A 6,000-nucleotide genomic window follows, 5' to 3' on the forward strand; every position below is an offset into this window, starting at 1 on the left:
CATACACAACTGTTGTGCCTTGTTTGCACCCGTGCACAGCTCTTAACACACAGGAATTTAGGTGTGGGGAGGGGGGGGGGGGCCTGGAAACAAACACGCTTGTCTGAGCAACCTTGACACGGAACACCGTCTAAGCAGAAATAGACCGGGTTACGGGGCCGCGTGTGTCACCAGCAGCCTGGGGACCAGCTGGCTCGGGTGGTTTTGCATGAGCAGAACCAGAAGTGGGCCAGAGATATTCATTTGCGTGCCATCAATCACCATGAGAAAATGTCCCTCTTAGCAACAGCAATGACATTTTTTCCCCCTCCCTTCCCCTTCTCTTCTCTTGTCTTCCATATTCCACTCTTGGGCTGGAGAACAATGCCATCCACCAGGGAGGAGTACTACCTGGCTTCTTTCAGGTCTGGGAATCTGCAACCATTTCTATGCTTTTGCAGAGAATCAGGCCAGTGAAACATGAATGGCAAAAAGCAAATATACAGTCAGCATCATCACAGTAGGTCAGATCAGACAATACTGCTGTGATGTATATCCACAGGACTTGTCAATGTTTATTAGACTACCATAAGGGGCAAGTCTGGAAGTCTGGAAGTTTTTAGCAGAGCTGAATGGAGATGTTTGCTGATCAGAGCTCCGAGACAAGGGGTAAAAGTTTTAAAACATAAGTGGTGCTCAAACAATATTGAGGGGAATGTAGCCCACCCAGAAAACAAAATGCATAGAAGCTAAATGTATAGAGGTGATTAAAACATAACATTTATGGAGAATATGTATTGAGCTAAACAGTTAACTGTGATATCAAATATATTCTTAAATCAAAATCTTATTAACCTATGCGTGCTCACTGCTCACCGAACAGCTTGTTAACCACTGTGTGCATGGATAGATAGCCACCTAGAAACCACCATACAGGGATCTATCGTTACCTACGGCAGATGGTCAGCCAGTAGCCCGTCTATTTGACACACCTCAATATGGACGGTATGCCGACCTTTCAATACGAATAACGTGTTATTGTAACTGCAAGCTATCTTACTACATTGTGACAACAGTGATCAGTATTTTTATATCTAACCAGCTAAGTATAGTTGGCTACAAATATCATGGTCTCCTGTGAAGTACAGAGCAGACAAACAGTATCTGCCAAAGTTGTAGCCGAGACTGATCTGTGTTTAGTGAAAGGTCTGTTTCATTAATAGGCTATAGCTGGCAAGACAGGTGGACACGTGTAGCCTGTGCAGCACTTCACTGCTGCTGCTGCATACAGCTGTCATCATCTAGCCATAAGCTACTTTATGAGTAACCTACCCGAACGCTTTGTAACAGCACACTATTTCAACAAAGCAAACCCGCATTCAGAACTATTGTGTTAAACGTTTTATTTTAAAGACGAATACTTTTAGCATTTTACGTTACCTGTTCCAAGTATTACAATATCAAATTCGGATGGTAGGTTGTCGGACGCCATCTTTATTTAAAACCCTGTCATGTGATCAGTTAGTGATTGCCAGTGATCTATAGTAAGGCCCAATCCCATTTCTAATCTCCACCCCTACCCTTACCCCTACCCCTTGGCCCTCGCCTTTTCAAACGAAGCAATAACGTAGGTGTAGGCGAAGGGGTGGAAACGCTAGCCCTACGAATTGGGATACCCCTTCAACAATTACGTATGTCATCAGTACGCTGCGTCAGCTGTTACATAAGCGGAGAGCGACAGCTGTCACTCATCAGACATAAACAAACATGGCGCCTGCAGCTGTTGTTTACACAATGCAACATTTCATCAAACAAGTTTTAAAACCATGAATTACAAAGAAAATAATTACATTTGTGTGATGCTTTTCCTGCTGTTTCCGACATTTTTAAAGGGATGTTTACAGGATTGGATTTACAGGACACGACATTTTTAAAGGGATGTTTACAGGTTTGGGGCGTGAATGATCACGGGTTCGCAATGCATTGTGGGAAATCGGTCTCACCCCTCCGTTTGAAGTGTGCCCTCGGAAAATCTCCGTTTGGAGGGGTGGAAAGCCCTTCCCTCACCCCTACCTTTCTGTCTTAACGTGAATTGGGATAGCCCTACCCCTCCACGTGAACGCGCAAAACGGAGGGGAAGGGGAAAGGCGAAGGGCTAAGGGGTGTAATGGGATTCAGCCTAAGAGTCTTTTATTATAGGATCAGTTGTTATGATCAGATTTGACTGAGATATATATATATATATATATATAGAGAGAGAGAGAGAGAGAGAGAGAGAGAGAGAGAGATAGATATATATAGATAGATAGATAGATAGATAGATAGATAGATAGATAGAATATGTTATTTAAATCTGAAAGGATGGGATTGGTAGACTTTCATTTATTTGTTTAGTCTTCACAAGCCTTGCCCTCACCTTCAACTAGGCGTAGCCTATACTATAGCCTACCGGTATATATTTCGTATTGATCAGTGGCATTGAGCAATCTCGGATTCAAATGTGCCTGTAATTAAATGGAATTTGAAACAAGGACTTAATGCAATTCATGTCTTTGATAGTCTACAGAACCCTCTATCAAACATTGCGTCCTAGTAGTAGCTAAGACTATGAGGGACAACCTGATAGGCTACTATCAATATACTGAGCATGTTAGAGGACTAGAGCCTTTTAAATACACCCTCTCCACAGGCCTATTTCTTTGGTATTGATCGCATATAGCTTGAAAATAGGCCCTTTTAGGCAGAAAGGACTTCTCTTTGTGGCTCCCTCATTCATCAGCACACACACTCCCACTCACAAAATCTGTTCCTTTTTTATAAGATAGTTGATGAAACGGTCGGTGGGGAATGCGGACAGGTGTTCTCTGGTTCAAGAAACCGACTGGTGTCACTTCATCGTCTCCAATCTGCTTTTAACAACCGTCTTGTTTACGATAAAAAAACACTCTGGCCAAGACAGATGGCAAACAACAAGAGTTCTTTTTCTTCTGCCTCCTCTCTTCTTTCCCTCAAATATATCTACAACACAACAGAAATGCTTTAAACAAGAGTTTGTCGCAGGTTTTGTGTAAAGGGGTGTCATGGTGTCAGGCGCGCGTTCTCAAGAGGATGCGACTCCTTTTTTTAATCCGGGCGAAATGAAAAGCAAAACCTGTGTGGATCGAAAAATCAGTGGTCCGTTTCATCGTGTGCCACCGACGGTTACGTTCAGAGGCGTTTTTTTTCTGGCTGCGCCATAAAGGAGAATCGTCGCTGCGAGCACAACGTTGCTCTGTACAAAATCAAGCACTCTTTATCTTCGAAGTGCCCACACCTTTCGCTGCACACTTCTGTGTGTAGCGCTTCCTTTGATCCGGGCTTCTGAGGATTGCTGGAGATGGAGACCTCAACTCATGGCTTCTACTTTTTAAATACCCACAGCGTTTTGCCGGGGGCTGTAATACAGCTATAGCAACGTCCCCATAGGCCACAGCCTATCATTCCATCAAGTGAGCGCAGATGACTAGTGCTGCCATTGAGAGTAGAGCGTCTGCATCCCAAGCCTTGCGCCTCAGTATAGAGGCAATTGAATCAGAAATGGTGGGCCTTTGAGTGCTGGAGAGACAAGTGCTACTCAAGGCTGAGATTAAACAGAAATAATTGCAGCCAATGTTTTGCGTCCCGCTCAAAGCACTGGCCCGAATTCAATCATCTGTTGTGAAAATGTCTTGGTTGAAATTTCTGCTCCCAATACTTTGAAATGTAATTCAAAGAAAATTCATTGTAAGACTTGAAGAGTTTTTTTCAGTGGTTTCATTATTTATGTATTGTCGCCAAGTTGGATAGAATAGGTCAAGGCATACAGAAATGAGATTATGCCCACTGGAAAGTAAACTAAACTAGCAAGGTCATTCTGACCAAGCATTATACAGAATATCCAAACTTTTTGGATCTTAATGACCTTGTAAAGTCTTGTTTAATAACCCTTCATTAAAATGGAAAATTAATGTCTGTGGTGTTTTTCAGTTATTTATTTTTTTTAAACAATTTTGCTATGTGAAAAACAATGCATATAGTAAACCGAGTATTCACATACATAAACTGTATTTTTTTGAAATGCTTAAGGAACATTGTGTAATAATGGTATTTGCCCTGTGCATGTCTCAGATATCCAAAGTCCAATACAGTGAAGGAAAAGGAAGCAGAGTGCTTCAAAGAATAACTCAAATATGAACGACCTAATGGAAATACTGACATCACTCAACCTGTTAGTTTGGGGGTGGCTGAAAGTAACTTGTCCTTCAGTGCCAGGGAAGAAAGCATGAAGTTCAACAACATCAGGCACCCAACTGCCAAGGAGACAGGGACACAGCCAAAACTGAAGTCCCCTCTGCCCAGATCTCCCTCCGCTCAGTTCCACTGTCTGAGCTGCCTCAGGAACATCTGCTCAGGAATTGGCTCGTAAAGCCACCAATACACCATTTCCCCAAGAGACGTGTCATCATACAAGGGATATATTATTACATGCACCATTCGTTCTGTATTCACTGTGCCCTTATTCCCCTGAAGAGTTCTTTATTTGAATTTTTTTTATTATTATAATTTTTTTTTTTTTATGTCATTTTGTTGTGTCTTTCGTGCTGCTAAGTTGCTGCTTCATGGGCAGGTCATACCAGTATGAGCATCACAGGGACCGAAGGAACCAGCCTCCATAAATTATCTTCTCACTTTTTGAACATAAGAAGGAAAGGGCACGGGTGTTCATGTCATATAGGAACCTTTTCATCATAACAAGCCCTGCAGAGACTCTCTCTTGGCCCCGGACGGTGGCTTCAGTCGCCTGCCATGCAGCCCCAGCAAGTGAGAGGAGAGCAAGCCATTTTCACCGGCTGGACCTGTCACCCTTTTACTTGGCTGCTGCTGTGGAGAAAGTGTCATTAAATCACCAGCGTGCGCTTTCTCTAAAGGATTAAGTACGTTGAGCATACTCAACTAACAAGCTTGTCCACTCTTAAGCAGTATTAAAGGGTGATATTTTACCTAAATTGAGAGTCCACCAGTTTTTTGGCGCATGTCACGGCCGAAATGGATTGCTTGACTGCTGATGTATATGTAACATTTCATCAGGCAAAGGACGTGAAAGTGTAATGAATTTAAAACGCTGTAATGGGCATGCATATTTATCACAAGTGACAGTAAAATTAGGAAAACATTCAATTACAATCACCAGTAATTTATTGTTGCTATTGATTTGTGTTTTGCTTGCATTAATAAAAAATGTTTCATTACATCAAGGGAGAACTGCGTTCCACATCTGCCTACCCTTGCAATATTTAACATCACAATAACAAGGAAAAGGCAAGGACTAATAACACTAAATTATAGTGTTCCCTTCATTCCTCAGTCCCTTTTTAGTCATCCACCTCTTTCCCACTTCTTATTCTCCCTTCTCTTCCCACTCTTTCATTGAGGACCAGTCACTTGGTAAGCTCAGTTCATTTTCATGTTTACCACATGAACAACCCCTTCTGCATGCCTTATACAGTATATCTCAATACAGGCCTTTCATCTGACACAAGCAAACTGTCAGATAGACAGACAGACAGATAAACAGATGGAGGCCATTGTAACCAACCTGTATTATTTAAGAATGTATGTATGTTTTCGTCAGCTGTAAGGACAGTCTCATGAAGTGACACAGGTCTGAATCATCCCTCACCCCGATGCCACTAGATGGAGTTCATTAGCTGGTCATAGCAATACACACGTAGAGCAGCGTATGTGCCATTGGAGAAAATATATAGGCCACTTGGTGACCAATGGAACTGTCTTGCAAGGATCCATATTAGACAGGCCCCTGTGTGTCTACCCCCCCCCCCCCCCCCCCCACACACACACACACAGTCACTGCCCCCCACCCCTTCCAGAACTGTGAAGAATGATTATTCAGCAAGTTTACCTGTCTGAAATTAATATGAATACTGGACACTGCTTTTAAGTGTAAGTATCAGTGGAGTGTCAGTTACTACACAAACAAGTACC

The 6,000-nt window shown here is 42.5% G+C and overlaps 1 pseudogene across 1 annotated transcript in view; it reads right to left on the reverse strand.

The window, feature by feature from the left end:
• Nucleotides 1-1,471, reverse strand: part of LOC308370994 (rab proteins geranylgeranyltransferase component A 1-like) — a 33,139-nt pseudogene extending 31,668 nt beyond the window's left edge. Inside the window, exon 1 of the transcript in view lies at nucleotides 1,420-1,471. The product of the transcript in view is annotated as a rab proteins geranylgeranyltransferase component A 1-like (transcript). The remainder of the gene's footprint in view (nucleotides 1-1,419) is intronic.
• Between the last annotated feature and the right edge of the window lie 4,529 nt (nucleotides 1,472-6,000).

Source organism: Sprattus sprattus (genome assembly GCF_963457725.1).
Source record: "Sprattus sprattus genome assembly, chromosome: 1".
NCBI classification, from domain to species: domain Eukaryota; kingdom Metazoa; phylum Chordata; class Actinopteri; order Clupeiformes; family Clupeidae; genus Sprattus; species Sprattus sprattus.